General features: G+C 44.8%; 114 non-coding genes across 114 annotated transcripts; all 114 read left to right on the forward strand.

Moving 5' to 3' along the window:
• The first annotated feature begins 74 nt into the window (after positions 1 to 74).
• TRNAM-CAU (transfer RNA methionine (anticodon CAU)) lies at positions 75 to 147 on the forward strand. Its single transcript has one exon. It is a non-coding gene; the product is annotated as a tRNA-Met (tRNA).
• A 67-nt stretch (positions 148 to 214) lies between these two features.
• TRNAL-CAA (transfer RNA leucine (anticodon CAA)) lies at positions 215 to 287 on the forward strand. The gene has a single exon. It is a non-coding gene; the product is annotated as a tRNA-Leu (tRNA).
• A 67-nt stretch (positions 288 to 354) lies between these two features.
• On the forward strand, positions 355 to 427 carry TRNAM-CAU (transfer RNA methionine (anticodon CAU)). The gene has a single exon. It is a non-coding gene; the product is annotated as a tRNA-Met (tRNA).
• Positions 428 to 494: 67 nt separating this feature from the next.
• On the forward strand, positions 495 to 567 carry TRNAM-CAU (transfer RNA methionine (anticodon CAU)). The gene has a single exon. It is a non-coding gene; the product is annotated as a tRNA-Met (tRNA).
• A 67-nt stretch (positions 568 to 634) lies between these two features.
• TRNAM-CAU (transfer RNA methionine (anticodon CAU)) lies at positions 635 to 707 on the forward strand. Its single transcript has one exon. It is a non-coding gene; the product is annotated as a tRNA-Met (tRNA).
• Positions 708 to 914: 207 nt separating this feature from the next.
• Positions 915 to 987, forward strand: TRNAM-CAU (transfer RNA methionine (anticodon CAU)). Its single transcript has one exon. It is a non-coding gene; the product is annotated as a tRNA-Met (tRNA).
• Positions 988 to 1,054: 67 nt separating this feature from the next.
• On the forward strand, positions 1,055 to 1,127 carry TRNAM-CAU (transfer RNA methionine (anticodon CAU)). Its single transcript has one exon. It is a non-coding gene; the product is annotated as a tRNA-Met (tRNA).
• A 67-nt stretch (positions 1,128 to 1,194) lies between these two features.
• Positions 1,195 to 1,267, forward strand: TRNAM-CAU (transfer RNA methionine (anticodon CAU)). The gene has a single exon. It is a non-coding gene; the product is annotated as a tRNA-Met (tRNA).
• A 67-nt stretch (positions 1,268 to 1,334) lies between these two features.
• Positions 1,335 to 1,407, forward strand: TRNAM-CAU (transfer RNA methionine (anticodon CAU)). The gene has a single exon. It is a non-coding gene; the product is annotated as a tRNA-Met (tRNA).
• Positions 1,408 to 1,474: 67 nt separating this feature from the next.
• On the forward strand, positions 1,475 to 1,547 carry TRNAM-CAU (transfer RNA methionine (anticodon CAU)). The gene has a single exon. It is a non-coding gene; the product is annotated as a tRNA-Met (tRNA).
• A 67-nt stretch (positions 1,548 to 1,614) lies between these two features.
• Positions 1,615 to 1,687, forward strand: TRNAM-CAU (transfer RNA methionine (anticodon CAU)). The gene has a single exon. It is a non-coding gene; the product is annotated as a tRNA-Met (tRNA).
• Positions 1,688 to 1,754: 67 nt separating this feature from the next.
• TRNAM-CAU (transfer RNA methionine (anticodon CAU)) lies at positions 1,755 to 1,827 on the forward strand. The gene has a single exon. It is a non-coding gene; the product is annotated as a tRNA-Met (tRNA).
• A 67-nt stretch (positions 1,828 to 1,894) lies between these two features.
• On the forward strand, positions 1,895 to 1,967 carry TRNAM-CAU (transfer RNA methionine (anticodon CAU)). The gene has a single exon. It is a non-coding gene; the product is annotated as a tRNA-Met (tRNA).
• Positions 1,968 to 2,034: 67 nt separating this feature from the next.
• TRNAM-CAU (transfer RNA methionine (anticodon CAU)) lies at positions 2,035 to 2,107 on the forward strand. Its single transcript has one exon. It is a non-coding gene; the product is annotated as a tRNA-Met (tRNA).
• A 67-nt stretch (positions 2,108 to 2,174) lies between these two features.
• Positions 2,175 to 2,247, forward strand: TRNAM-CAU (transfer RNA methionine (anticodon CAU)). The gene has a single exon. It is a non-coding gene; the product is annotated as a tRNA-Met (tRNA).
• Positions 2,248 to 2,314: 67 nt separating this feature from the next.
• On the forward strand, positions 2,315 to 2,387 carry TRNAM-CAU (transfer RNA methionine (anticodon CAU)). The gene has a single exon. It is a non-coding gene; the product is annotated as a tRNA-Met (tRNA).
• A 67-nt stretch (positions 2,388 to 2,454) lies between these two features.
• TRNAM-CAU (transfer RNA methionine (anticodon CAU)) lies at positions 2,455 to 2,527 on the forward strand. The gene has a single exon. It is a non-coding gene; the product is annotated as a tRNA-Met (tRNA).
• Positions 2,528 to 2,594: 67 nt separating this feature from the next.
• TRNAM-CAU (transfer RNA methionine (anticodon CAU)) lies at positions 2,595 to 2,667 on the forward strand. Its single transcript has one exon. It is a non-coding gene; the product is annotated as a tRNA-Met (tRNA).
• A 67-nt stretch (positions 2,668 to 2,734) lies between these two features.
• TRNAM-CAU (transfer RNA methionine (anticodon CAU)) lies at positions 2,735 to 2,807 on the forward strand. The gene has a single exon. It is a non-coding gene; the product is annotated as a tRNA-Met (tRNA).
• Positions 2,808 to 3,014: 207 nt separating this feature from the next.
• On the forward strand, positions 3,015 to 3,087 carry TRNAM-CAU (transfer RNA methionine (anticodon CAU)). Its single transcript has one exon. It is a non-coding gene; the product is annotated as a tRNA-Met (tRNA).
• A 67-nt stretch (positions 3,088 to 3,154) lies between these two features.
• On the forward strand, positions 3,155 to 3,227 carry TRNAM-CAU (transfer RNA methionine (anticodon CAU)). The gene has a single exon. It is a non-coding gene; the product is annotated as a tRNA-Met (tRNA).
• Positions 3,228 to 3,294: 67 nt separating this feature from the next.
• On the forward strand, positions 3,295 to 3,367 carry TRNAM-CAU (transfer RNA methionine (anticodon CAU)). Its single transcript has one exon. It is a non-coding gene; the product is annotated as a tRNA-Met (tRNA).
• A 67-nt stretch (positions 3,368 to 3,434) lies between these two features.
• Positions 3,435 to 3,507, forward strand: TRNAM-CAU (transfer RNA methionine (anticodon CAU)). The gene has a single exon. It is a non-coding gene; the product is annotated as a tRNA-Met (tRNA).
• Positions 3,508 to 3,574: 67 nt separating this feature from the next.
• TRNAM-CAU (transfer RNA methionine (anticodon CAU)) lies at positions 3,575 to 3,647 on the forward strand. Its single transcript has one exon. It is a non-coding gene; the product is annotated as a tRNA-Met (tRNA).
• A 67-nt stretch (positions 3,648 to 3,714) lies between these two features.
• On the forward strand, positions 3,715 to 3,787 carry TRNAM-CAU (transfer RNA methionine (anticodon CAU)). The gene has a single exon. It is a non-coding gene; the product is annotated as a tRNA-Met (tRNA).
• Positions 3,788 to 3,854: 67 nt separating this feature from the next.
• TRNAM-CAU (transfer RNA methionine (anticodon CAU)) lies at positions 3,855 to 3,927 on the forward strand. Its single transcript has one exon. It is a non-coding gene; the product is annotated as a tRNA-Met (tRNA).
• Positions 3,928 to 3,994: 67 nt separating this feature from the next.
• Positions 3,995 to 4,067, forward strand: TRNAM-CAU (transfer RNA methionine (anticodon CAU)). Its single transcript has one exon. It is a non-coding gene; the product is annotated as a tRNA-Met (tRNA).
• Positions 4,068 to 4,134: 67 nt separating this feature from the next.
• Positions 4,135 to 4,207, forward strand: TRNAM-CAU (transfer RNA methionine (anticodon CAU)). The gene has a single exon. It is a non-coding gene; the product is annotated as a tRNA-Met (tRNA).
• A 67-nt stretch (positions 4,208 to 4,274) lies between these two features.
• On the forward strand, positions 4,275 to 4,347 carry TRNAM-CAU (transfer RNA methionine (anticodon CAU)). Its single transcript has one exon. It is a non-coding gene; the product is annotated as a tRNA-Met (tRNA).
• A 67-nt stretch (positions 4,348 to 4,414) lies between these two features.
• On the forward strand, positions 4,415 to 4,487 carry TRNAM-CAU (transfer RNA methionine (anticodon CAU)). Its single transcript has one exon. It is a non-coding gene; the product is annotated as a tRNA-Met (tRNA).
• Positions 4,488 to 4,554: 67 nt separating this feature from the next.
• On the forward strand, positions 4,555 to 4,627 carry TRNAM-CAU (transfer RNA methionine (anticodon CAU)). The gene has a single exon. It is a non-coding gene; the product is annotated as a tRNA-Met (tRNA).
• Positions 4,628 to 4,694: 67 nt separating this feature from the next.
• Positions 4,695 to 4,767, forward strand: TRNAM-CAU (transfer RNA methionine (anticodon CAU)). The gene has a single exon. It is a non-coding gene; the product is annotated as a tRNA-Met (tRNA).
• A 67-nt stretch (positions 4,768 to 4,834) lies between these two features.
• On the forward strand, positions 4,835 to 4,907 carry TRNAM-CAU (transfer RNA methionine (anticodon CAU)). The gene has a single exon. It is a non-coding gene; the product is annotated as a tRNA-Met (tRNA).
• Positions 4,908 to 4,974: 67 nt separating this feature from the next.
• On the forward strand, positions 4,975 to 5,047 carry TRNAM-CAU (transfer RNA methionine (anticodon CAU)). The gene has a single exon. It is a non-coding gene; the product is annotated as a tRNA-Met (tRNA).
• Positions 5,048 to 5,114: 67 nt separating this feature from the next.
• On the forward strand, positions 5,115 to 5,187 carry TRNAM-CAU (transfer RNA methionine (anticodon CAU)). Its single transcript has one exon. It is a non-coding gene; the product is annotated as a tRNA-Met (tRNA).
• A 67-nt stretch (positions 5,188 to 5,254) lies between these two features.
• On the forward strand, positions 5,255 to 5,327 carry TRNAM-CAU (transfer RNA methionine (anticodon CAU)). The gene has a single exon. It is a non-coding gene; the product is annotated as a tRNA-Met (tRNA).
• Positions 5,328 to 5,534: 207 nt separating this feature from the next.
• TRNAM-CAU (transfer RNA methionine (anticodon CAU)) lies at positions 5,535 to 5,607 on the forward strand. The gene has a single exon. It is a non-coding gene; the product is annotated as a tRNA-Met (tRNA).
• Positions 5,608 to 5,674: 67 nt separating this feature from the next.
• On the forward strand, positions 5,675 to 5,747 carry TRNAM-CAU (transfer RNA methionine (anticodon CAU)). The gene has a single exon. It is a non-coding gene; the product is annotated as a tRNA-Met (tRNA).
• A 67-nt stretch (positions 5,748 to 5,814) lies between these two features.
• TRNAM-CAU (transfer RNA methionine (anticodon CAU)) lies at positions 5,815 to 5,887 on the forward strand. Its single transcript has one exon. It is a non-coding gene; the product is annotated as a tRNA-Met (tRNA).
• Positions 5,888 to 5,954: 67 nt separating this feature from the next.
• Positions 5,955 to 6,027, forward strand: TRNAM-CAU (transfer RNA methionine (anticodon CAU)). The gene has a single exon. It is a non-coding gene; the product is annotated as a tRNA-Met (tRNA).
• A 67-nt stretch (positions 6,028 to 6,094) lies between these two features.
• On the forward strand, positions 6,095 to 6,167 carry TRNAM-CAU (transfer RNA methionine (anticodon CAU)). The gene has a single exon. It is a non-coding gene; the product is annotated as a tRNA-Met (tRNA).
• A 67-nt stretch (positions 6,168 to 6,234) lies between these two features.
• Positions 6,235 to 6,307, forward strand: TRNAM-CAU (transfer RNA methionine (anticodon CAU)). Its single transcript has one exon. It is a non-coding gene; the product is annotated as a tRNA-Met (tRNA).
• A 67-nt stretch (positions 6,308 to 6,374) lies between these two features.
• TRNAM-CAU (transfer RNA methionine (anticodon CAU)) lies at positions 6,375 to 6,447 on the forward strand. Its single transcript has one exon. It is a non-coding gene; the product is annotated as a tRNA-Met (tRNA).
• A 67-nt stretch (positions 6,448 to 6,514) lies between these two features.
• TRNAM-CAU (transfer RNA methionine (anticodon CAU)) lies at positions 6,515 to 6,587 on the forward strand. The gene has a single exon. It is a non-coding gene; the product is annotated as a tRNA-Met (tRNA).
• Positions 6,588 to 6,654: 67 nt separating this feature from the next.
• TRNAM-CAU (transfer RNA methionine (anticodon CAU)) lies at positions 6,655 to 6,727 on the forward strand. The gene has a single exon. It is a non-coding gene; the product is annotated as a tRNA-Met (tRNA).
• A 67-nt stretch (positions 6,728 to 6,794) lies between these two features.
• Positions 6,795 to 6,867, forward strand: TRNAM-CAU (transfer RNA methionine (anticodon CAU)). The gene has a single exon. It is a non-coding gene; the product is annotated as a tRNA-Met (tRNA).
• A 67-nt stretch (positions 6,868 to 6,934) lies between these two features.
• TRNAM-CAU (transfer RNA methionine (anticodon CAU)) lies at positions 6,935 to 7,007 on the forward strand. The gene has a single exon. It is a non-coding gene; the product is annotated as a tRNA-Met (tRNA).
• Positions 7,008 to 7,074: 67 nt separating this feature from the next.
• TRNAM-CAU (transfer RNA methionine (anticodon CAU)) lies at positions 7,075 to 7,147 on the forward strand. Its single transcript has one exon. It is a non-coding gene; the product is annotated as a tRNA-Met (tRNA).
• Positions 7,148 to 7,354: 207 nt separating this feature from the next.
• TRNAM-CAU (transfer RNA methionine (anticodon CAU)) lies at positions 7,355 to 7,427 on the forward strand. The gene has a single exon. It is a non-coding gene; the product is annotated as a tRNA-Met (tRNA).
• Positions 7,428 to 7,494: 67 nt separating this feature from the next.
• TRNAM-CAU (transfer RNA methionine (anticodon CAU)) lies at positions 7,495 to 7,567 on the forward strand. The gene has a single exon. It is a non-coding gene; the product is annotated as a tRNA-Met (tRNA).
• Positions 7,568 to 7,634: 67 nt separating this feature from the next.
• On the forward strand, positions 7,635 to 7,707 carry TRNAM-CAU (transfer RNA methionine (anticodon CAU)). The gene has a single exon. It is a non-coding gene; the product is annotated as a tRNA-Met (tRNA).
• A 67-nt stretch (positions 7,708 to 7,774) lies between these two features.
• TRNAM-CAU (transfer RNA methionine (anticodon CAU)) lies at positions 7,775 to 7,847 on the forward strand. The gene has a single exon. It is a non-coding gene; the product is annotated as a tRNA-Met (tRNA).
• A 67-nt stretch (positions 7,848 to 7,914) lies between these two features.
• Positions 7,915 to 7,987, forward strand: TRNAM-CAU (transfer RNA methionine (anticodon CAU)). Its single transcript has one exon. It is a non-coding gene; the product is annotated as a tRNA-Met (tRNA).
• A 67-nt stretch (positions 7,988 to 8,054) lies between these two features.
• TRNAM-CAU (transfer RNA methionine (anticodon CAU)) lies at positions 8,055 to 8,127 on the forward strand. The gene has a single exon. It is a non-coding gene; the product is annotated as a tRNA-Met (tRNA).
• A 67-nt stretch (positions 8,128 to 8,194) lies between these two features.
• On the forward strand, positions 8,195 to 8,267 carry TRNAM-CAU (transfer RNA methionine (anticodon CAU)). Its single transcript has one exon. It is a non-coding gene; the product is annotated as a tRNA-Met (tRNA).
• A 67-nt stretch (positions 8,268 to 8,334) lies between these two features.
• TRNAM-CAU (transfer RNA methionine (anticodon CAU)) lies at positions 8,335 to 8,407 on the forward strand. The gene has a single exon. It is a non-coding gene; the product is annotated as a tRNA-Met (tRNA).
• Positions 8,408 to 8,614: 207 nt separating this feature from the next.
• On the forward strand, positions 8,615 to 8,687 carry TRNAM-CAU (transfer RNA methionine (anticodon CAU)). The gene has a single exon. It is a non-coding gene; the product is annotated as a tRNA-Met (tRNA).
• Positions 8,688 to 8,754: 67 nt separating this feature from the next.
• TRNAM-CAU (transfer RNA methionine (anticodon CAU)) lies at positions 8,755 to 8,827 on the forward strand. The gene has a single exon. It is a non-coding gene; the product is annotated as a tRNA-Met (tRNA).
• Positions 8,828 to 8,894: 67 nt separating this feature from the next.
• TRNAM-CAU (transfer RNA methionine (anticodon CAU)) lies at positions 8,895 to 8,967 on the forward strand. Its single transcript has one exon. It is a non-coding gene; the product is annotated as a tRNA-Met (tRNA).
• A 67-nt stretch (positions 8,968 to 9,034) lies between these two features.
• TRNAM-CAU (transfer RNA methionine (anticodon CAU)) lies at positions 9,035 to 9,107 on the forward strand. The gene has a single exon. It is a non-coding gene; the product is annotated as a tRNA-Met (tRNA).
• Positions 9,108 to 9,174: 67 nt separating this feature from the next.
• On the forward strand, positions 9,175 to 9,247 carry TRNAM-CAU (transfer RNA methionine (anticodon CAU)). Its single transcript has one exon. It is a non-coding gene; the product is annotated as a tRNA-Met (tRNA).
• Positions 9,248 to 9,314: 67 nt separating this feature from the next.
• Positions 9,315 to 9,387, forward strand: TRNAM-CAU (transfer RNA methionine (anticodon CAU)). Its single transcript has one exon. It is a non-coding gene; the product is annotated as a tRNA-Met (tRNA).
• Positions 9,388 to 9,454: 67 nt separating this feature from the next.
• Positions 9,455 to 9,527, forward strand: TRNAM-CAU (transfer RNA methionine (anticodon CAU)). Its single transcript has one exon. It is a non-coding gene; the product is annotated as a tRNA-Met (tRNA).
• A 67-nt stretch (positions 9,528 to 9,594) lies between these two features.
• On the forward strand, positions 9,595 to 9,667 carry TRNAM-CAU (transfer RNA methionine (anticodon CAU)). Its single transcript has one exon. It is a non-coding gene; the product is annotated as a tRNA-Met (tRNA).
• Positions 9,668 to 9,734: 67 nt separating this feature from the next.
• On the forward strand, positions 9,735 to 9,807 carry TRNAM-CAU (transfer RNA methionine (anticodon CAU)). The gene has a single exon. It is a non-coding gene; the product is annotated as a tRNA-Met (tRNA).
• A 207-nt stretch (positions 9,808 to 10,014) lies between these two features.
• Positions 10,015 to 10,087, forward strand: TRNAM-CAU (transfer RNA methionine (anticodon CAU)). The gene has a single exon. It is a non-coding gene; the product is annotated as a tRNA-Met (tRNA).
• A 67-nt stretch (positions 10,088 to 10,154) lies between these two features.
• Positions 10,155 to 10,227, forward strand: TRNAM-CAU (transfer RNA methionine (anticodon CAU)). Its single transcript has one exon. It is a non-coding gene; the product is annotated as a tRNA-Met (tRNA).
• A 67-nt stretch (positions 10,228 to 10,294) lies between these two features.
• On the forward strand, positions 10,295 to 10,367 carry TRNAM-CAU (transfer RNA methionine (anticodon CAU)). Its single transcript has one exon. It is a non-coding gene; the product is annotated as a tRNA-Met (tRNA).
• Positions 10,368 to 10,434: 67 nt separating this feature from the next.
• On the forward strand, positions 10,435 to 10,507 carry TRNAM-CAU (transfer RNA methionine (anticodon CAU)). Its single transcript has one exon. It is a non-coding gene; the product is annotated as a tRNA-Met (tRNA).
• Positions 10,508 to 10,574: 67 nt separating this feature from the next.
• On the forward strand, positions 10,575 to 10,647 carry TRNAM-CAU (transfer RNA methionine (anticodon CAU)). Its single transcript has one exon. It is a non-coding gene; the product is annotated as a tRNA-Met (tRNA).
• A 67-nt stretch (positions 10,648 to 10,714) lies between these two features.
• On the forward strand, positions 10,715 to 10,787 carry TRNAM-CAU (transfer RNA methionine (anticodon CAU)). The gene has a single exon. It is a non-coding gene; the product is annotated as a tRNA-Met (tRNA).
• Positions 10,788 to 10,854: 67 nt separating this feature from the next.
• TRNAM-CAU (transfer RNA methionine (anticodon CAU)) lies at positions 10,855 to 10,927 on the forward strand. Its single transcript has one exon. It is a non-coding gene; the product is annotated as a tRNA-Met (tRNA).
• A 67-nt stretch (positions 10,928 to 10,994) lies between these two features.
• Positions 10,995 to 11,067, forward strand: TRNAM-CAU (transfer RNA methionine (anticodon CAU)). Its single transcript has one exon. It is a non-coding gene; the product is annotated as a tRNA-Met (tRNA).
• Positions 11,068 to 11,274: 207 nt separating this feature from the next.
• Positions 11,275 to 11,347, forward strand: TRNAM-CAU (transfer RNA methionine (anticodon CAU)). Its single transcript has one exon. It is a non-coding gene; the product is annotated as a tRNA-Met (tRNA).
• Positions 11,348 to 11,554: 207 nt separating this feature from the next.
• On the forward strand, positions 11,555 to 11,627 carry TRNAM-CAU (transfer RNA methionine (anticodon CAU)). The gene has a single exon. It is a non-coding gene; the product is annotated as a tRNA-Met (tRNA).
• Positions 11,628 to 11,694: 67 nt separating this feature from the next.
• TRNAM-CAU (transfer RNA methionine (anticodon CAU)) lies at positions 11,695 to 11,767 on the forward strand. Its single transcript has one exon. It is a non-coding gene; the product is annotated as a tRNA-Met (tRNA).
• A 67-nt stretch (positions 11,768 to 11,834) lies between these two features.
• TRNAM-CAU (transfer RNA methionine (anticodon CAU)) lies at positions 11,835 to 11,907 on the forward strand. Its single transcript has one exon. It is a non-coding gene; the product is annotated as a tRNA-Met (tRNA).
• A 67-nt stretch (positions 11,908 to 11,974) lies between these two features.
• On the forward strand, positions 11,975 to 12,047 carry TRNAM-CAU (transfer RNA methionine (anticodon CAU)). The gene has a single exon. It is a non-coding gene; the product is annotated as a tRNA-Met (tRNA).
• Positions 12,048 to 12,114: 67 nt separating this feature from the next.
• On the forward strand, positions 12,115 to 12,187 carry TRNAM-CAU (transfer RNA methionine (anticodon CAU)). Its single transcript has one exon. It is a non-coding gene; the product is annotated as a tRNA-Met (tRNA).
• Positions 12,188 to 12,254: 67 nt separating this feature from the next.
• TRNAM-CAU (transfer RNA methionine (anticodon CAU)) lies at positions 12,255 to 12,327 on the forward strand. Its single transcript has one exon. It is a non-coding gene; the product is annotated as a tRNA-Met (tRNA).
• Positions 12,328 to 12,394: 67 nt separating this feature from the next.
• Positions 12,395 to 12,467, forward strand: TRNAM-CAU (transfer RNA methionine (anticodon CAU)). The gene has a single exon. It is a non-coding gene; the product is annotated as a tRNA-Met (tRNA).
• A 67-nt stretch (positions 12,468 to 12,534) lies between these two features.
• TRNAM-CAU (transfer RNA methionine (anticodon CAU)) lies at positions 12,535 to 12,607 on the forward strand. The gene has a single exon. It is a non-coding gene; the product is annotated as a tRNA-Met (tRNA).
• A 67-nt stretch (positions 12,608 to 12,674) lies between these two features.
• Positions 12,675 to 12,747, forward strand: TRNAM-CAU (transfer RNA methionine (anticodon CAU)). Its single transcript has one exon. It is a non-coding gene; the product is annotated as a tRNA-Met (tRNA).
• Positions 12,748 to 12,814: 67 nt separating this feature from the next.
• Positions 12,815 to 12,887, forward strand: TRNAM-CAU (transfer RNA methionine (anticodon CAU)). The gene has a single exon. It is a non-coding gene; the product is annotated as a tRNA-Met (tRNA).
• A 67-nt stretch (positions 12,888 to 12,954) lies between these two features.
• On the forward strand, positions 12,955 to 13,027 carry TRNAM-CAU (transfer RNA methionine (anticodon CAU)). Its single transcript has one exon. It is a non-coding gene; the product is annotated as a tRNA-Met (tRNA).
• A 67-nt stretch (positions 13,028 to 13,094) lies between these two features.
• TRNAM-CAU (transfer RNA methionine (anticodon CAU)) lies at positions 13,095 to 13,167 on the forward strand. The gene has a single exon. It is a non-coding gene; the product is annotated as a tRNA-Met (tRNA).
• A 67-nt stretch (positions 13,168 to 13,234) lies between these two features.
• On the forward strand, positions 13,235 to 13,307 carry TRNAM-CAU (transfer RNA methionine (anticodon CAU)). Its single transcript has one exon. It is a non-coding gene; the product is annotated as a tRNA-Met (tRNA).
• Positions 13,308 to 13,374: 67 nt separating this feature from the next.
• On the forward strand, positions 13,375 to 13,447 carry TRNAM-CAU (transfer RNA methionine (anticodon CAU)). The gene has a single exon. It is a non-coding gene; the product is annotated as a tRNA-Met (tRNA).
• Positions 13,448 to 13,514: 67 nt separating this feature from the next.
• On the forward strand, positions 13,515 to 13,587 carry TRNAM-CAU (transfer RNA methionine (anticodon CAU)). The gene has a single exon. It is a non-coding gene; the product is annotated as a tRNA-Met (tRNA).
• Positions 13,588 to 13,654: 67 nt separating this feature from the next.
• TRNAM-CAU (transfer RNA methionine (anticodon CAU)) lies at positions 13,655 to 13,727 on the forward strand. Its single transcript has one exon. It is a non-coding gene; the product is annotated as a tRNA-Met (tRNA).
• Positions 13,728 to 13,794: 67 nt separating this feature from the next.
• Positions 13,795 to 13,867, forward strand: TRNAM-CAU (transfer RNA methionine (anticodon CAU)). The gene has a single exon. It is a non-coding gene; the product is annotated as a tRNA-Met (tRNA).
• A 67-nt stretch (positions 13,868 to 13,934) lies between these two features.
• TRNAM-CAU (transfer RNA methionine (anticodon CAU)) lies at positions 13,935 to 14,007 on the forward strand. The gene has a single exon. It is a non-coding gene; the product is annotated as a tRNA-Met (tRNA).
• A 67-nt stretch (positions 14,008 to 14,074) lies between these two features.
• Positions 14,075 to 14,147, forward strand: TRNAM-CAU (transfer RNA methionine (anticodon CAU)). The gene has a single exon. It is a non-coding gene; the product is annotated as a tRNA-Met (tRNA).
• Positions 14,148 to 14,353: 206 nt separating this feature from the next.
• TRNAM-CAU (transfer RNA methionine (anticodon CAU)) lies at positions 14,354 to 14,426 on the forward strand. Its single transcript has one exon. It is a non-coding gene; the product is annotated as a tRNA-Met (tRNA).
• Positions 14,427 to 14,493: 67 nt separating this feature from the next.
• TRNAM-CAU (transfer RNA methionine (anticodon CAU)) lies at positions 14,494 to 14,566 on the forward strand. The gene has a single exon. It is a non-coding gene; the product is annotated as a tRNA-Met (tRNA).
• A 67-nt stretch (positions 14,567 to 14,633) lies between these two features.
• Positions 14,634 to 14,706, forward strand: TRNAM-CAU (transfer RNA methionine (anticodon CAU)). The gene has a single exon. It is a non-coding gene; the product is annotated as a tRNA-Met (tRNA).
• Positions 14,707 to 14,773: 67 nt separating this feature from the next.
• Positions 14,774 to 14,846, forward strand: TRNAT-CGU (transfer RNA threonine (anticodon CGU)). The gene has a single exon. It is a non-coding gene; the product is annotated as a tRNA-Thr (tRNA).
• Positions 14,847 to 14,913: 67 nt separating this feature from the next.
• TRNAM-CAU (transfer RNA methionine (anticodon CAU)) lies at positions 14,914 to 14,986 on the forward strand. Its single transcript has one exon. It is a non-coding gene; the product is annotated as a tRNA-Met (tRNA).
• A 67-nt stretch (positions 14,987 to 15,053) lies between these two features.
• On the forward strand, positions 15,054 to 15,126 carry TRNAM-CAU (transfer RNA methionine (anticodon CAU)). The gene has a single exon. It is a non-coding gene; the product is annotated as a tRNA-Met (tRNA).
• Positions 15,127 to 15,193: 67 nt separating this feature from the next.
• TRNAV-CAC (transfer RNA valine (anticodon CAC)) lies at positions 15,194 to 15,266 on the forward strand. Its single transcript has one exon. It is a non-coding gene; the product is annotated as a tRNA-Val (tRNA).
• A 67-nt stretch (positions 15,267 to 15,333) lies between these two features.
• Positions 15,334 to 15,406, forward strand: TRNAM-CAU (transfer RNA methionine (anticodon CAU)). The gene has a single exon. It is a non-coding gene; the product is annotated as a tRNA-Met (tRNA).
• A 67-nt stretch (positions 15,407 to 15,473) lies between these two features.
• Positions 15,474 to 15,546, forward strand: TRNAM-CAU (transfer RNA methionine (anticodon CAU)). The gene has a single exon. It is a non-coding gene; the product is annotated as a tRNA-Met (tRNA).
• Positions 15,547 to 15,613: 67 nt separating this feature from the next.
• Positions 15,614 to 15,686, forward strand: TRNAM-CAU (transfer RNA methionine (anticodon CAU)). Its single transcript has one exon. It is a non-coding gene; the product is annotated as a tRNA-Met (tRNA).
• A 67-nt stretch (positions 15,687 to 15,753) lies between these two features.
• On the forward strand, positions 15,754 to 15,826 carry TRNAM-CAU (transfer RNA methionine (anticodon CAU)). Its single transcript has one exon. It is a non-coding gene; the product is annotated as a tRNA-Met (tRNA).
• Positions 15,827 to 15,893: 67 nt separating this feature from the next.
• TRNAV-CAC (transfer RNA valine (anticodon CAC)) lies at positions 15,894 to 15,966 on the forward strand. The gene has a single exon. It is a non-coding gene; the product is annotated as a tRNA-Val (tRNA).
• A 206-nt stretch (positions 15,967 to 16,172) lies between these two features.
• On the forward strand, positions 16,173 to 16,245 carry TRNAM-CAU (transfer RNA methionine (anticodon CAU)). The gene has a single exon. It is a non-coding gene; the product is annotated as a tRNA-Met (tRNA).
• Positions 16,246 to 16,312: 67 nt separating this feature from the next.
• TRNAM-CAU (transfer RNA methionine (anticodon CAU)) lies at positions 16,313 to 16,385 on the forward strand. The gene has a single exon. It is a non-coding gene; the product is annotated as a tRNA-Met (tRNA).
• Positions 16,386 to 16,592: 207 nt separating this feature from the next.
• TRNAM-CAU (transfer RNA methionine (anticodon CAU)) lies at positions 16,593 to 16,665 on the forward strand. Its single transcript has one exon. It is a non-coding gene; the product is annotated as a tRNA-Met (tRNA).
• A 67-nt stretch (positions 16,666 to 16,732) lies between these two features.
• TRNAM-CAU (transfer RNA methionine (anticodon CAU)) lies at positions 16,733 to 16,805 on the forward strand. Its single transcript has one exon. It is a non-coding gene; the product is annotated as a tRNA-Met (tRNA).
• Positions 16,806 to 16,872: 67 nt separating this feature from the next.
• On the forward strand, positions 16,873 to 16,945 carry TRNAT-CGU (transfer RNA threonine (anticodon CGU)). Its single transcript has one exon. It is a non-coding gene; the product is annotated as a tRNA-Thr (tRNA).
• A 67-nt stretch (positions 16,946 to 17,012) lies between these two features.
• On the forward strand, positions 17,013 to 17,085 carry TRNAM-CAU (transfer RNA methionine (anticodon CAU)). Its single transcript has one exon. It is a non-coding gene; the product is annotated as a tRNA-Met (tRNA).
• A 67-nt stretch (positions 17,086 to 17,152) lies between these two features.
• Positions 17,153 to 17,225, forward strand: TRNAM-CAU (transfer RNA methionine (anticodon CAU)). The gene has a single exon. It is a non-coding gene; the product is annotated as a tRNA-Met (tRNA).
• Positions 17,226 to 17,291: 66 nt separating this feature from the next.
• TRNAV-CAC (transfer RNA valine (anticodon CAC)) lies at positions 17,292 to 17,364 on the forward strand. The gene has a single exon. It is a non-coding gene; the product is annotated as a tRNA-Val (tRNA).
• Positions 17,365 to 17,570: 206 nt separating this feature from the next.
• Positions 17,571 to 17,643, forward strand: TRNAM-CAU (transfer RNA methionine (anticodon CAU)). Its single transcript has one exon. It is a non-coding gene; the product is annotated as a tRNA-Met (tRNA).
• Positions 17,644 to 17,702: the final 59 nt, after the last annotated feature.

Consider the following 17,702-nt stretch of genomic DNA (forward strand, 5'->3'; position numbering starts at 1 on the left):
CGGGGCATGATTTTGGCGCTGATTTTCGTTAATGGAATACTTGGTTGATAAAGAGGTGACATGTTCTACAAACAGCCTCGATAGCGCAGTAGGTAGCGCGTCAGTCTCATAATCTGAAGGTCGTGAGTTCGATCCTCACTCGGGGCAAGATTTTGGCGCTGATTTTCGTTAATAGAATACTTGGTTGATAAAGAGGTGACATGTTCTAATAACAGCCTCGGTAGCGCAGTAGGTAGCGCGTCAGTCTCAAAATCTGAAGGTTGTGAGTTCGATCCTCACTCGGGGCAAGATTTTGGCGCTGATTTTCGTTAATAGAATACTTGGTTGATAAAGAGGTGACATGTTCTAATAACAGCCTCGATAGCGCAGTAGGTAGCGCGTCAGTCTCATAATCTGAAGGTCGTGAGCTCGATTCTCACTCGGGGCAAGATTTTGGCGCTGATTTTCGTTAATAGAATACTTGGTTGATAAAGAGGTGACATGTTCTAATAACAGCCTCGGTAGCGCAGTAGGTAGCGCGTCAGTCTCATAATCTGAAGGTTGTGAGTTCGATCCTCACTCGGGGCAAGATTTTGGCGCTGATTTTCGTTAATAGAATACTTGGTTGATAAAGAGGTGACATGTTCTAATAACAGCCTCGATAGCGCAGTAGGTAGCGCGTCAGTCTCATAATCTGAAGGTCGTGAGCTCGATTCTCACTCGGGGCAAGATTTTGGCGCTGATTTTCGTTAATAGAATACTTGATTGATAGAGAGTTGACATGTTCTAATAACAGCCTCGGTAGCGCGGTAGGTAGCGCGTCAGTCTCATAATCTAAAGGTCGTGAGTTCGATCATCACTCGGGGCGTGATTTTGGCGCTGATTTTCGTTAATAGAATACTTGGTTGATAAAGAGGTGACATGTTCTAATAACAGCCTCGATAGCGCAGTAGGTAGCGCGTCAGTCTCATAATCTGAAGGTCGTGAGTTCGATCCTCACTCGGGGCAAGATTTTGGCGCTGATTTTCGTTAATAGAATACTTGATTGATAGAGAGTTGACATGTTCTAATAACAGCCTCGGTAGCGCAGTAGGTAGCGCGTCAGTTTCATAATCTAAAGGTCGTGAGTTCGATCCTCACTCGGGGCGTGATTTTGGCGCTGATTTTCGTTAATAGAATACTTGGTTGATAAAGAGGTGACATGTTCTAATAACAGCCTCGATAGCGCAGTAGGTAGCGCGTCAGTCTCATAATCTGAAGGTCGTGAGTTCGATCCTCACTCGGGGCAAGATTTTGGCGCTGATTTTCGTTAATAGAATACTTGATTGATAGAGAGTTGACATGTTCTAACAACAGCCTCGGTAGCGCAGTAGGTAGCGCGTCAGTCTCATAATCTAAAGGTCGTGAGTTTGATCCTCACTCGGGGCGTGATTTTGGCGCTGATTTTCGTTAATAGAATACTTGGTTGATAAAGAGGTGACATGTTCTAATAACAGCCTCGATAGCGCAGTAGGTAGCGCGTCAGTCTCATAATCTGAAGGTCGTGAGTTCGATCCTCACTCGGGGCAAGATTTTGGCGCTGATTTTCGTTAATAGAATACTTGATTGATAAAGAGGTGACATGTTCTAATAACAGCCTCGATAGCGCAGTAGGTAGCGCGTCAGTCTCATAATCTGAAGGTCGTGAGTTCGATCCTCACTCGGGGCAAGATTTTGGCGCTGATTTTCGTTAATAGAATACTTGATTGATAGAGAGTTGACATGTTCTAACAATAGCCTCGGTAGCGCAGTAGGTAGCGCGTCAGTCTCATAATCTAAAGGTCGTGAGTTTGATCCTCACTCGGGGCGTGATTTTGGCGCTGATTTTCGTTAATAGAATACTTGGTTGATAAAGAGGTGACATGTTCTAATAACAGCCTCGATAGCGCAGTAGGTAGCGCGTCAGTCTCATAATCTGAAGGTCGTGAGTTCGATCCTCACTCGGGGCAAGATTTTGGCGCTGATTTTCGTTAATAGAATACTTGATTGATAGAGAGTTGACATGTTCTAATAACCGCCTCGGTAGCGCAGTAGGTAGTGCGTCAGTCTCATAATCTAAAGGTCGTGAGTTCGATCCTCACTCGGGGCATGATTTTGGCGCTGATTTTCGTTAATGGAATACTTGGTTGATAAAGAGGTGACATGTTCTACAAACAGCCTCGATAGCGCAGTAGGTAGCGCGTCAGTCTCATAATCTGAAGGTCGTGAGTTCGATCCTCACTCGGGGCAAGATTTTGGCGCTGATTTTCGTTAATAGAATACTTGGTTGATAAAGAGGTGACATGTTCTAATAACAGCCTCGGTAGCGCAGTAGGTAGCGCGTCAGTCTCATAATCTGAAGGTTGTGAGTTCGATCCTCACTCGGGGCAAGATTTTGGCGCTGATTTTCGTTAATAGAATACTTGGTTGATAAAGAGGTGACATGTTCTAATAACAGCCTCGATAGCGCAGTAGGTAGCGCGTCAGTCTCATAATCTGAAGGTCGTGAGCTCGATTCTCACTCGGGGCAAGATTTTGGCGCTGATTTTCGTTAATAGAATACTTGGTTGATAAAGAGGTGACATGTTCTAATAACAGCCTCGGTAGCGCAGTAGTTAGCGCGTCAGTCTCATAATCTGAAGGTTGTGAGTTCGATCCTCACTCGGGGCAAGATTTTGGCGCTGATTTTCGTTAATAGAATACTTGGTTGATAAAGAGGTGACATGTTCTAATAACAGCCTCGATAGCGCAGTAGGTAGCGCGTCAGTCTCATAATCTGAAGGTCGTGAGCTCGATTCTCACTCGGGGCAAGATTTTGGCGCTGATTTTCGTTAATAGAATACTTGATTGATAGAGAGTTGACATGTTCTAATAACAGCCTCGGTAGCGCGGTAGGTAGCGCGTCAGTCTCATAATCTAAAGGTCGTGAGTTCGATCATCACTCGGGGCGTGATTTTGGCGCTGATTTTCGTTAATAGAATACTTGGTTGATAAAGAGGTGACATGTTCTAATAACAGCCTCGATAGCGCAGTAGGTAGCGCGTCAGTCTCATAATCTGAAGCTCGTGAGTTCGATCCTCACTCGGGGCAAGATTTTGGCGCTGATTTTCGTTAATAGAATACTTGATTGATAGAGAGTTGACATGTTCTAATAACAGCCTCGGTAGCGCAGTAGGTAGCGCGTCAGTTTCATAATCTAAAGGTCGTGAGTTCGATCCTCACTCGGGGCGTGATTTTGGCGCTGATTTTCGTTAATAGAATACTTGGTTGATAAAGAGGTGACATGTTCTAATAACAGCCTCGATAGCGCAGTAGGTAGCGCGTCAGTCTCATAATCTGAAGGTCGTGAGTTCGATCCTCACTCGGGGCAAGATTTTGGCGCTGATTTTCGTTAATAGAATACTTGATTGATAGAGAGTTGACATGTTCTAACAACAGCCTCGGTAGCGCAGTAGGTAGCGCGTCAGTCTCATAATCTAAAGGTCGTGAGTTTGATCCTCACTCGGGGCGTGATTTTGGCGCTGATTTTCGTTAATAGAATACTTGGTTGATAAAGAGGTGACATGTTCTAATAACAGCCTCGATAGCGCAGTAGGTAGCGCGTCAGTCTCATAATCTGAAGGTCGTGAGTTCGATCCTCACTCGGGGCAAGATTTTGGCGCTGATTTTCGTTAATAGAATACTTGATTGATAAAGAGGTGACATGTTCTAATAACAGCCTCGATAGCGCAGTAGGTAGCGCGTCAGTCTCATAATCTGAAGGTCGTGAGTTCGATCCTCACTCGGGGCAAGATTTTGGCGCTGATTTTCGTTAATAGAATACTTGATTGATAGAGAGTTGACATGTTCTAACAATAGCCTCGGTAGCGCAGTAGGTAGCGCGTCAGTCTCATAATCTAAAGGTCGTGAGTTTGATCCTCACTCGGGGCGTGATTTTGGCGCTGATTTTCGTTAATAGAATACTTGGTTGATAAAGAGGTGACATGTTCTAATAACAGCCTCGATAGCGCAGTAGGTAGCGCGTCAGTCTCATAATCTGAAGGTCGTGAGTTCGATCCTCACTCGGGGCAAGATTTTGGCGCTGATTTTCGTTAATAGAATACTTGATTGATAAAGAGGTGACATGTTCTAATAACAGCCTCGATAGCGCAGTAGGTAGCGCGTCAGTCTCATAATCTGAAGGTCGTGAGTTCGATCCTCACTCGGGGCAAGATTTTGGCGCTGATTTTCGTTAATAGAATACTTGATTGATAGAGAGTTGACATGTTCTAACAATAGCCTCGGTAGCGCAGTAGGTAGCGCGTCAGTCTCATAATCTAAAGGTCGTGAGTTTGATCCTCACTCGGGGCGTGATTTTGGCGCTGATTTTCGTTAATAGAATACTTGGTTGATAAAGAGGTGACATGTTCTAATAACAGCCTCGATAGCGCAGTAGGTAGCGCGTCAGTCTCATAATCTGAAGGTCGTGAGTTCGATCCTCACTCGGGGCAAGATTTTGGCGCTGATTTTCGTTAATAGAATACTTGATTGATAGAGAGTTGACATGTTCTAATAACCGCCTCGGTAGCGCAGTAGGTAGTGCGTCAGTCTCATAATCTAAAGGTCGTGAGTTCGATCCTCACTCGGGGCATGATTTTGGCGCTGATTTTCGTTAATGGAATACTTGGTTGATAAAGAGGTGACATGTTCTACAAACAGCCTCGATAGCGCAGTAGGTAGCGCGTCAGTCTCATAATCTGAAGGTCGTGAGTTCGATCCTCACTCGGGGCAAGATTTTGGCGCTGATTTTCGTTAATAGAATACTTGGTTGATAAAGAGGTGACATGTTCTAATAACAGCCTCGGTAGCGCAGTAGGTAGCGCGTCAGTCTCATAATCTGAAGGTTGTGAGTTCGATCCTCACTCGGGGCAAGATTTTGGCGCTGATTTTCGTTAATAGAATACTTGGTTGATAAAGAGGTGACATGTTCTAATAACAGCCTCGATAGCGCAGTAGGTAGCGCGTCAGTCTCATAATCTGAAGGTCGTGAGCTCGATTCTCACTCGGGGCAAGATTTTGGCGCTGATTTTCGTTAATAGAATACTTGGTTGATAAAGAGGTGACATGTTCTAATAACAGCCTCGGTAGCGCAGTAGGTAGCGCGTCAGTCTCATAATCTGAAGGTTGTGAGTTCGATCCTCACTCGGGGCAAGATTTTGGCGCTGATTTTCGTTAATAGAATACTTGGTTGATAAAGAGGTGACATGTTCTAATAACAGCCTCGATAGCGCAGTAGGTAGCGCGTCAGTCTCATAATCTGAAGGTCGTGAGCTCGATTCTCACTCGGGGCAAGATTTTGGCGCTGATTTTCGTTAATAGAATACTTGATTGATAGAGAGTTGACATGTTCTAATAACAGCCTCGGTAGCGCGGTAGGTAGCGCGTCAGTCTCATAATCTAAAGGTCGTGAGTTCGATCATCACTCGGGGCGTGATTTTGGCGCTGATTTTCGTTAATAGAATACTTGGTTGATAAAGAGGTGACATGTTCTAATAACAGCCTCGATAGCGCAGTAGGTAGCGCGTCAGTCTCATAATCTGAAGGTCGTGAGTTCGATCCTCACTCGGGGCAAGATTTTGGCGCTGATTTTCGTTAATAGAATACTTGATTGATAGAGAGTTGACATGTTCTAATAACAGCCTCGGTAGCGCAGTAGGTAGCGCGTCAGTTTCATAATCTAAAGGTCGTGAGTTCGATCCTCACTCGGGGCGTGATTTTGGCGCTGATTTTCGTTAATAGAATACTTGGTTGATAAAGAGGTGACATGTTCTAATAACAGCCTCGATAGCGCAGTAGGTAGCGCGTCAGTCTCATAATCTGAAGGTCGTGAGTTCGATCCTCACTCGGGGCAAGATTTTGGCGCTGATTTTCGTTAATAGAATACTTGATTGATAGAGAGTTGACATGTTCTAACAACAGCCTCGGTAGCGCAGTAGGTAGCGCGTCAGTCTCATAATCTAAAGGTCGTGAGTTTGATCCTCACTCGGGGCGTGATTTTGGCGCTGATTTTCGTTAATAGAATACTTGGTTGATAAAGAGGTGACATGTTCTAATAACAGCCTCGATAGCGCAGTAGGTAGCGCGTCAGTCTCATAATCTGAAGGTCGTGAGTTCGATCCTCACTCGGGGCAAGATTTTGGCGCTGATTTTCGTTAATAGAATACTTGATTGATAAAGAGGTGACATGTTCTAATAACAGCCTCGATAGCGCAGTAGGTAGCGCGTCAGTCTCATAATCTGAAGGTCGTGAGTTCGATCCTCACTCGGGGCAAGATTTTGGCGCTGATTTTCGTTAATAGAATACTTGATTGATAGAGAGTTGACATGTTCTAACAATAGCCTCGGTAGCGCAGTAGGTAGCGCGTCAGTCTCATAATCTAAAGGTCGTGAGTTTGATCCTCACTCGGGGCGTGATTTTGGCGCTGATTTTCGTTAATAGAATACTTGGTTGATAAAGAGGTGACATGTTCTAATAACAGCCTCGATAGCGCAGTAGGTAGCGCGTCAGTCTCATAATCTGAAGGTCGTGAGTTCGATCCTCACTCGGGGCAAGATTTTGGCGCTGATTTTCGTTAATAGAATACTTGATTGATAGAGAGTTGACATGTTCTAATAACCGCCTCGGTAGCGCAGTAGGTAGTGCGTCAGTCTCATAATCTAAAGGTCGTGAGTTCGATCCTCACTCGGGGCTTGATTTTGGCGCTGATTTTCGTTAATGGAATACTTGGTTGATAAAGAGGTGACATGTTCTACAAACAGCCTCGATAGCGCAGTAGGTAGCGCGTCAGTCTCATAATCTGAAGGTCGTGAGTTCGATCCTCACTCGGGGCAAGATTTTGGCGCTGATTTTCGTTAATAGAATACTTGGTTGATAAAGAGGTGACATGTTCTAATAACAGCCTCGGTAGCGCAGTAGGTAGCGCGTCAGTCTCATAATCTGAAGGTTGTGAGTTCGATCCTCACTCGGGGCAAGATTTTGGCGCTGATTTTCGTTAATAGAATACTTGGTTGATAAAGAGGTGACATGTTCTAATAACAGCCTCGATAGCGCAGTAGGTAGCGCGTCAGTCTCATAATCTGAAGGTCGTGAGCTCGATTCTCACTCGGGGCAAGATTTTGGCGCTGATTTTCGTTAATAGAATACTTGATTGATAGAGAGTTGACATGTTCTAATAACAGCCTCGGTAGCGCGGTAGGTAGCGCGTCAGTCTCATAATCTAAAGGTCGTGAGTTCGATCATCACTCGGGGCGTGATTTTGGCGCTGATTTTCGTTAATAGAATACTTGGTTGATAAAGAGGTGACATGTTCTAATAACAGCCTCGATAGCGCCGTAGGTAGCGCGTCAGTCTCATAATCTGAAGGTCGTGAGTTCGATCCTCACCCGGGGCAAGATTTTGGCGCTGATTTTCGTTAATAGAATACTTGATTGATAGAGAGTTGACATGTTCTAACAACAGCCTCGGTAGCGCAGTAGGTAGCGCGTCAGTCTCATAATCTAAAGGTCGTGAGTTTGATCCTCACTCGGGGCGTGATTTTGGCGCTGATTTTCGTTAATAGAATACTTGGTTGATAAAGAGGTGACATGTTCTAATAACAGCCTCGATAGCGCAGTAGGTAGCGCGTCAGTCTCATAATCTGAAGGTCGTGAGTTCGATCCTCACTCGGGGCAAGATTTTGGCGCTGATTTTCGTTAATAGAATACTTGATTGATAGAGAGTTGACATGTTCTAACAAGAGCCTCGGTAGCGCAGTAGGTAGCGCGTCAGTCTCATAATCTAAAGGTCGTGAGTTTGATCCTCACTCGGGGCGTGATTTTGGCGCTGATTTTCGTTAATAGAATACTTGGTTGATAAAGAGGTGACATGTTCTAATAACAGCCTCGATAGCGCAGTAGGTAGCGCGTCAGTCTCATAATCTGAAGGTTGTGAGTTCGATCCTCACTCGGGGCATGATTTTGGCGCTGATTTTCGTTAATGGAATACTTGGTTGATAAAGAGGTGACATGTTCTACAAACAGCCTCGATAGAGCAGTAGGTAGCGCGTCAGTCTCATAATCTGAAGGTCGTGAGTTCGATCCTCACTCGGGGCAAGATTTTGGCGCTGATTTTCGTTAATAGAATACTTGGTTGATAAAGAGGTGACATGCTCTAAAAACAGCCTCGATAGCGCAGTAGGTAGCGCGTCAGTCTCATAATCTGAAGGTCGTGAGTTCGATCCTCACTCGGGGCAAGATTTTGGCGCTGATTTTCGTTAATAGAATACTTGGTTGATAAAGAGGTGACATGTTCTAATAACAGCCTCGGTAGCGCAGTAGGTAGCGCGTCAGTCTCATAATCTGAAGGTCGTGAGTTCGATTCTCACTCGGGGCAAGATTTTGGCGCTGATTTTCGTTAATAGAATACTTGATTGATAGAGAGTTGACATGTTCTAATAACAGCCTCGGTAGCGCAGTAGGTAGCGCGTCAGTCTCATAATCTAAAGGTCGTGAGTTCGATCATCACTCGGGGCGTGATTTTGGCGCTGATTTTCGTTAATAGAATACTTGGTTGATAAAGAGGTGACAAGTTGTAATAAAAGCCTCGATAGCGCAGTAGGTAGCGCGTCAGTCTCATAATCTGAAGGTCGTGAGTTCGATCCTCACTCGGGGCAAGATTTTGGCGCTGATTTTCGTTAATAGAAAACTTGATTGATAGAGAGTTTACATGTTCTAACAACAGCCTCGGTAGCGCAGTAGGTAGCGCGTCAGTCTCATAATCTAAAGGTCGTGAGTTCGATCCTCACTCGGGGCATGATATTGGCGCTGATTTTCGTTAATGGAATACTTGATTGATAAATAGGTTAATTGGTCTAATAACAGCCTCGATAGCGCAGTAGGTAGCGCGTCAGTCTCATAATCTGAAGGTCGTGAGTTCGATCCTCACTCGGGGCAAGATTTTGGCGCTGATTTTCGTTAATAGAATACTTGATTGATAGAGAGTTGACATGTTCTAATAACGGCCTCGGTAGCGCAGTAGGTAGCGCGTCAGTCTCATAATCTAAAGGTCGTGAGTTCGATCCTCACTCGGGGCGTGATTTTGGCGCTGATTTTCGTTAATAGAATACTTGGTTGATAAAGAGGTGACATGTTCTAATAACAGCCTCGATAGCGCAGTAGGTAGCGCGTCAGTCTCATAATCTAAAGGTCGTGAGTTCGATCCTCACTCGGGGCAAGATTTTGGCGCTGATTTTCGTTAATAGAATACTTGGTTGATAAAGAGGTGACATGTTCTAATAACAGCCTCGGTAGCGCAGTAGGTAGCGCGTCAGTCTCATAATCTAAAGGTCGTGAGTTCGATCCTCACTCGGGGCATGATATTGGCGCTGATTTTCGTTAATGGAATACTTGATTGATAAATAGGTTAATTGGTCTAATAACAGCCTCGATAGCGCAGTAGGTAGCGCGTCAGTCTCATAATCTGAAGGTTGTGAGTTCGATCCTCACTCGGGGCAAGATTTTGGCGCTGATTTTCGTTAATAGAATACTTGATTGATAGAGAGTTGACATGTTCTAATAACGGCCTCGGTAGCGCAGTAGGTAGCGCGTCAGTCTCATAATCTAAAGGTCGTGAGTTCGATCCTCACTCGGGGCGTGATTTTGGGGCTGATTTTCGTTAATAGAATACTTGGTTGATAAAGAGGTGACATGTTCTAATAACAGCCTCGATAGCGCAGTCGGTAGCGCGTCAGTCTCATAATCTGAAGGTCGTGAGCTCGATTCTCACTCGGGGCAAGATTTTGGCGCTGATTTTCGTTAATAGAATACTTGATTGATAGAGAGTTGACATGTTCTAATAACAGCCTCGGTAGCGCGGTAGGTAGCGCGTCAGTCTCATAATCTAAAGGTCGTGAGTTCGATCATCACTCGGGGCGTGATTTTGGCGCTGATTTTCGTTAATAGAATACTTGGTTGATAAAGAGGTGACATGTTCTAATAACAGCCTCGATAGCGCCGTAGGTAGCGCGTCAGTCTCATAATCTGAAGGTCGTGAGTTCGATCCTCACCCGGGGCAAGATTTTGGCGCTGATTTTCGTTAATAGAATACTTGATTGATAGAGAGTTGACATGTTCTAACAACAGCCTCGGTAGCGCAGTAGGTAGCGCGTCAGTCTCATAATCTAAAGGTCGTGAGTTTGATCCTCACTCGGGGCGTGATTTTGGCGCTGATTTTCGTTAATAGAATACTTGGTTGATAAAGAGGTGACATGTTCTAATAACAGCCTCGATAGCGCAGTAGGTAGCGCGTCAGTCTCATAATCTGAAGGTCGTGAGTTCGATCCTCACTCGGGGCAAGATTTTGGCGCTGATTTTCGTTAATAGAATACTTGATTGATAGAGAGTTGACATGTTCTAACAAGAGCCTCGGTAGCGCAGTAGGTAGCGCGTCAGTCTCATAATCTAAAGGTCGTGAGTTTGATCCTCACTCGGGGCGTGATTTTGGCGCTGATTTTCGTTAATAGAATACTTGGTTGATAAAGAGGTGACATGTTCTAATAACAGCCTCGATAGCGCAGTAGGTAGCGCGTCAGTCTCATAATCTGAAGGTTGTGAGTTCGATCCTCACTCGGGGCATGATTTTGGCGCTGATTTTCGTTAATGGAATACTTGGTTGATAAAGAGGTGACATGTTCTACAAACAGCCTCGATAGAGCAGTAGGTAGCGCGTCAGTCTCATAATCTGAAGGTCGTGAGTTCGATCCTCACTCGGGGCAAGATTTTGGCGCTGATTTTCGTTAATAGAATACTTGGTTGATAAAGAGGTGACATGCTCTAAAAACAGCCTCGATAGCGCAGTAGGTAGCGCGTCAGTCTCATAATCTGAAGGTCGTGAGTTCGATCCTCACTCGGGGCAAGATTTTGGCGCTGATTTTCGTTAATAGAATACTTGGTTGATAAAGAGGTGACATGTTCTAATAACAGCCTCGGTAGCGCAGTAGGTAGCGCGTCAGTCTCATAATCTGAAGGTCGTGAGTTCGATTCTCACTCGGGGCAAGATTTTGGCGCTGATTTTCGTTAATAGAATACTTGATTGATAGAGAGTTGACATGTTCTAATAACAGCCTCGGTAGCGCAGTAGGTAGCGCGTCAGTCTCATAATCTAAAGGTCGTGAGTTCGATCATCACTCGGGGCGTGATTTTGGCGCTGATTTTCGTTAATAGAATACTTGGTTGATAAAGAGGTGACAAGTTGTAATAAAAGCCTCGATAGCGCAGTAGGTAGCGCGTCAGTCTCATAATCTGAAGGTCGTGAGTTCGATCCTCACTCGGGGCAAGATTTTGGCGCTGATTTTCGTTAATAGAAAACTTGATTGATAGAGAGTTTACATGTTCTAACAACAGCCTCGGTAGCGCAGTAGGTAGCGCGTCAGTCTCATAATCTAAAGGTCGTGAGTTCGATCCTCACTCGGCGCGTGATTTTGGCGCTGATTTTCGTTAATAGAATACTTGGTTGATAAAGAGGTGACATGTTCTAATAACAGCCTCGATAGCGCAGTAGGTAGCGCGTTAGTCTCATAATCTGAAGGTCGTGAGTTCGATCCTCACTCGGGGCAAGATTTTGGCGCTGATTTTCGTTAATAGAATACTTGATTGATAGAGAGTTGACATGTTCTAATAACCGCCTCGGTAGCGCAGTAGGTAGCGCGTCAGTCTCATAATCTAAAGGTCGCGAGTTCGATCCTCACTCGGGGCATGATTTTGGCGCTGATTTTCGTTAATGGAATACTTGGTTGATAAAGGGGTGACATGTTCTAATAACAGCCTCGATAGCGCAGTAGGTAGCGCGTCAGTCTCATAATCTGAAGGTCGTGAGTTCGATCCTCACTCGGGGCAAGATTTTGGCGCTGATTTTCGTTAATAGAATACTTGGTTGATAAAGAGGTGACATGTTGTAATAACAGCCTCGATAGCGCAGTAGGTAGCGCGTTAGTCTCATAATCTGAAGGTCGTGAGTTCGATCCTCACTCGGGGCAAGATTTTGGCGCTGATTTTCGTTAATAGAATACTTGATTGATAGAGAGTTGACATGTTCTAATAACCGCCTCGGTAGCGCAGTAGGTAGCGCGTCAGTCTCATAATCTAAAGGTCGTGAGTTCGATCCTCACTCGGGACATGATTTTGGCGCTGATTTTCGTTAATGGAATACTTGGTTGATAAAGAGGTGACATGTTCTAATAACAGCCTCGATAGCGCAGTAGGTAGCGCGTCAGTCTCATAATCTGAAGGTCGTGAGTTCGATCCTCACTCGGGGCAAGATTTTGGCGCTGATTTTCGTTAATAGAATACTTGGTTGATAAAGAGGTGACATGTTCTAATAACAGCCTCGATAGCGCAGTAGGTAGCGCGTCAGTCTCATAATCTGAAGGTCGTGAGTTCGATCCTCACTCGGGGCAAGATTTTGGCGCTGATTTTCGTTAATAGAATACTTGATTGATAGAGAGTTGACATGTTCTAATAACAGCCTCGGTAGCGCAGTAGGTAGCGCGTCAGTTTCATAATCTAAAGGTCGTGAGTTCGATCCTCACTCGGGGCGTGATTTTGGCGCTGATTTTCGTTAATAGAATAATTGGTTGATAAAGAGGTGACATGTTCTAATAACAGCCTCGATAGCGCAGTAGGTAGCGCGTCAGTCTCATAATCTGAAGGTCGTGAGTTCGATACTCACTCGGGGCAAGATTTTGGCGCAGATTTTCGTTAATAGAATACTTGGTTGATAAAGAGGTGACATGTTCTAATAACAGCCTCGATAGCGCAGTAGGTAGCGCGTCAGTCTCATAATCTGAAGGTCGTGAGTTCGATCCTCAATCGGGGCAAGATTTTGGCGCTGATTTTCGTTAATAGAATACTTGATTGATAGAGAGTTGACATGTTCTAATAACAGCCTCGGTAGCGCAGTAGGTAGCGCGTCAGTCTCATAATCTAAAGGTCGTGAGTTCGATCCTCACTCGGGGCATGATATTGGCGCTGATTTTCGTTAATGGAATACTTGATTGATAAATAGGTTAATTGGTCTAATAACAGCCTCGATAGCGCAGTAGGTAGCGCGTCAGTCTCATAATCTGAAGGTCGTGAGTTCGATCCTCACTCGGGGCAAGATTTTGGCGCTGATTTTCGTTAATAGAATACTTGATTGATAGAGAGTTGACATGTTCTAATAACGGCCTCGGTAGCGCAGTAGGTAGCGCGTCAGTCTCATAATCTAAAGGTCGTGAGTTCGATCCTCACTCGGGGCGTGATTTTGGCGCTGATTTTCGTTAATAGAATACTTGGTTGATAAAGAGGTGACATGTTCTAATAACAGCCTCGATAGCGCAGTAGGTAGCGCGTCAGTCTCATAATCTGAAGGTCGTGAGTTCGATCCTCACTCGGGGCAAGATTTTGGCGCTGATTTTCGTTAATAGAATACTTGGTTGATAAAGAGGTGACATGTTCTAATAACAGCCTCGGTAGCGCAGTAGGTAGCGCGTCAGTCTCATAATCTAAAGGTCGTGAGTTCGATCCTCACTCGGGGCATGATATTGGCGCTGATTTTCGTTAATGGAATACTTGATTGATAAATAGGTTAATTGGTCTAATAACAGCCTCGATAGCGCAGTAGGTAGCGCGTCAGTCTCATAATCTGAAGGTTGTGAGTTCGATCCTCACTCGGGGCAAGATTTTGGCGCTGATTTTCGTTAATAGAATACTTGATTGATAGAGAGTTGACATGTTCTAATAACGGCCTCGGTAGCGCAGTAGGTAGCGCGTCAGTCTCATAATCTAAAGGTCGTGAGTTCGATCCTCACTCGGGGCGTGATTTTGGGGCTGATTTTCGTTAATAGAATACTTGGTTGATAAAGAGGTGACATGTTCTAATAACAGCCTCGATAGCGCAGTCGGTAGCGCGTCAGTCTCATAATCTGAAGGTCGTGAGTTCGATCCTCACTCGGGGCATGATTTTGGCGCTGATTTTCGTTAATAGAATACTTGATGCATAAAGAGGTGACATGTTCTGACAACAGCCTCGATAGCGCTGTAGGTAGCGCGTCAGTCTCATAATCTGAAGGTCGTGAGTTTGATCCTCACTCGGGGCATGATATTGGCGCTGATTTTCGTTAATGGAATACTTGATTGATAAATAGGTTAATTGGTCTAATAACAGTCTCGATAGCGCAGTAGGTAGCGCGTCAGTCTCATAATCTCAAGGTCGTGAGTTGGATCTCACTCGGGGCAAGATTTTGGCGCTGATTTTCGTTAATAGAATACTTGATTGATAGAGAGTTGACATGTTCTAATCACAGCCTCGGTAGCGCAGTAGGTAGCGCGTCAGTCTCATAATCTAAAGGTCGTGAGTTCGATCCTCACTCGGGGCGTGATTTTGGCGCTGATTTTCGTTAATAGAATACTTGGTTGATAAAGAGGTGACATGTTCTAATAACAGCCTCGATAGCGCAGTAGGTAGCGCGTCAGTCTCATAATCTGAAGGTCGTGAGTTCGATCCTCACTCGGGGCAAGATTTTGGCGCTGATTTTCGTTAATAGAATACTTGATTGATAGAGAGTTGACATGTTCTAATAACAGCCTCGGTAGCGCAGTAGGTAGCGCGTCAGTCTCATAATCTAAAGGTCGTGAGTTCGATCCTCACTCGGGGCATGATATTGGCGCTCATTTTCGTTAATGGAATACTTGATTGATAAATAGGATAATTGGTCTAATAACAGCCTCGATAGCGCAGTAGGTAGCGCGTCAGTCTCGTAATCTGAAGGTCGTGAGTTCGATCCTCACTCGGGGCAAGATTTTGGCGCTGATTTTCGTTAATAGAATACTTGATTGATAGAGAGTTGACATGTTCTATTAACAGCCTCGGTAGCGCAGTAGGTAGCGCGTCAGTCTCATAATCTAAAGGTCGTGAGTTCGATCCTCACTCGGGGCGTGATTTTGGCGCTGATTTTCGTTAATAGAATACTTGGTTGATAAAGAGGTGACATGTTCTAATAACAGCCTCGATAGCGCAGTAGGTAGCGCGTAAGTCTCATAATCTGAAGGTCGTGAGTTCGATCCTCACTCGGGGCAAGATTTTGGCGCTGATTTTCGTTAATAGAATACTTGATTGATAGAGAGTTGACATGTTCTAATAACAGCCTCGGTAGCGCAGTAGGTAGCGCGTCAGTCTCACAATCTAAAGGTCGTGAGTTCGATCCTCACTCGGGGCATGATATTGGCGCTGATTTTCGTTAATGGAATACTTGATTGATAAATAGGTTAATTGGTCTAATAACAGCCTCGGTAGCGCAGTCGGTAGCGCGTCAGTCTCATAATCTGAAGGTCGTGAGTTCGATCCTCACTCGGGGAATGATTTTGGCGCTGATTTTCGTTAATAGAATACTTGATGCATAAAGAGGTGACATGTTTTGACAACAGCCTCGATAGCGCTGTAGGTAGCGCGTCAGTCTCATAATCTGAAGGTCGTGAGTTCGATCCTCACTCGGGGCGTGATTTTGGCGCAGATTTTCGTTAATAGAATACTTGGTTGATAAAGAGGTGACATGTTCTAATAACAGCCTCGATAGCGCAGTAGGTAGCGCGTCAGTCTCATAATCTGAAGGTCGTGAGTTTGATCCTCACGCGGGGCAAGATTTTGGCGCTGATTTTCGTTAATAGAATACTTGATTGATAGAGAGTTGACATGTTCTAATAACAGCCTCGGTAGCGCAGTAGGTAGCGCGTCAGTCTCATAATCTAAAGGTCGTGAGTTCGATCCTCACTCGGGGCGTGATTTTGGCGCTGATTTTCGTTAATAGAATACTTGGTTGATAAAGAGGTGACTTGTTCTAATAACAGCCTCGATAGCGCAGTAGGTAGCGCGTCAGTCTCACAATCTAAAGGTCGTGAGTTCGATCCTCACTCGGGGCATGATATTGGCGCTGATTTTCGTTAATGGAATACTTGATTTATAAATAGGTTAATTGGTCTAATAACAGTCTCGATAGCGCAGTAGGTAGCGCGTCAGTCTCATAATCTCAAGGTCGTGAGTTGGATCTCACTCGGGGCAAGATTTTGGCGCTGATTTTCGTTAATAGAATACTTGATTGATAGAGAGTTGACATGTTCTAATAACAGCCTCGGTAGCGCAGTAGGTAGCGCGTCAGTCTCATAATCTAAAGATCGTGAGTTCGATCCTCACTCGGGGCGTGATTTTGGCGCTGATTTTCGTTAATAGAATACTTGGTTGATAAAGAGGTGACATGTTCTAATAACAGCCTCGATAGCGCAGTCGGTAGCGCGTCAGTCTCATAATCTGAAGGTCGTGAGTTCGATCCTCACTCGGGGCATGATTTTGGCGCTGATTTTCGATAATAGAATACTTGATGCATAAAGAGGTGACATGTTCTGACAACAGCCTCGAAAGCGCTGTAGGTAGCGCGTCAGTCTCATAATCTGAAGGTCGTGAGTTCGATCCTCACTCGGGGCGTGATTTTGGCGCAGATTTTCGTTAATAGAATACTTGGTTGATAAAGAGGTGACATGTTCTAATAACAGCCTCGATAGCGCAGTAGGTAGTGCGTCAGTCTCATAATCTGAAGGTCGTGAGTTCGATCCTCACTCGGGGCAAGATTTTGGCGCTGATTTTCGTTAATAGAATACTTGATTGATAGAGAGTTGACATGTTCTAATAACAGCCTCGGTAGCGCAGTAGGTAGCGCGTCAGTCTCATAATCTAAAGGTCGTGAGTTCGATCCTCACTCGGGGCATGATATTGGCGCTCATTTTCGTTAATGGAATACTTGATTGATAAATAGGTTAATTGGTCTAATAACAGCCTCGATAGCGCAGTAGGTAGCGCGTCAGTCTCGTAATCTGAAGGTCGTGAGTTCGATCCTCACTCGGGGCAAGATTTTGGCGCTGATTTTCGTTAATAGAATACTTGATTGATAGAGAGTTGACATGCTCTATTAACAGCCTCGGTAGCGCAGTAGGTAGCGCGTCAGTCTCATAATCTAAAGGTCGTGAGTTCGATCCTCACTCGGGGCGTGATTTTGGCGCTGATTTTCGTTAATAGAATACTTGGTTGATAAAGACGTGACATGTTCTAATAACAGCCTCGATAGCGCAGTAGGTAGCGCGTAAGTCTCATAATCTGAAGGTCGTGAGTTCGATCCTCACTCGGGGCAAGATTTTGGCCTGATTTTCGTTAATAGAATACTTGATTGATAGAGAGTTGACATGTTCTAATAACAGCCTCGGTAGCGCAGTAGGTAGCGCGTCAGTCTCACAATCTAAAGGTCGTGAGTTCGATCCTCACTCGGGGCATGATATTGGCGCTGATTTTCGTTAATGGAATACTTGATTGATAAATAGGTTAATTGGTCTAATAACAGTCTCGATAGCGCAGTAGGTAGCGCGTCAGTCTCATAATCTCAAGGTCGTGAGTTGGATCTCACTCGGGGCAAGATTTAGGCGCTGATTTTCGTTAATAGAATACTTGATTGATAGAGAGTTGACATGTTCTAATAACAGCCTCGGTAGCGCAGTCGGTAGCGCGTCAGTCTCATAATCTGAAGGTCGTGAGTTCGCTCCTCACTCGGGGAATGATTTTGGCGCTGATTTTCGTTAATAGAATACTTGATGCATAAAGAGGTGACATGTTT

The sequence above is a fragment of the Phalangium opilio genome, unplaced genomic scaffold (genome assembly GCF_054372755.1).
Source record: "Phalangium opilio isolate 3A_F unplaced genomic scaffold, DU_Popi_V2 ptg000002l_1, whole genome shotgun sequence".
NCBI lineage: Eukaryota > Metazoa > Arthropoda > Arachnida > Opiliones > Phalangiidae > Phalangium > Phalangium opilio.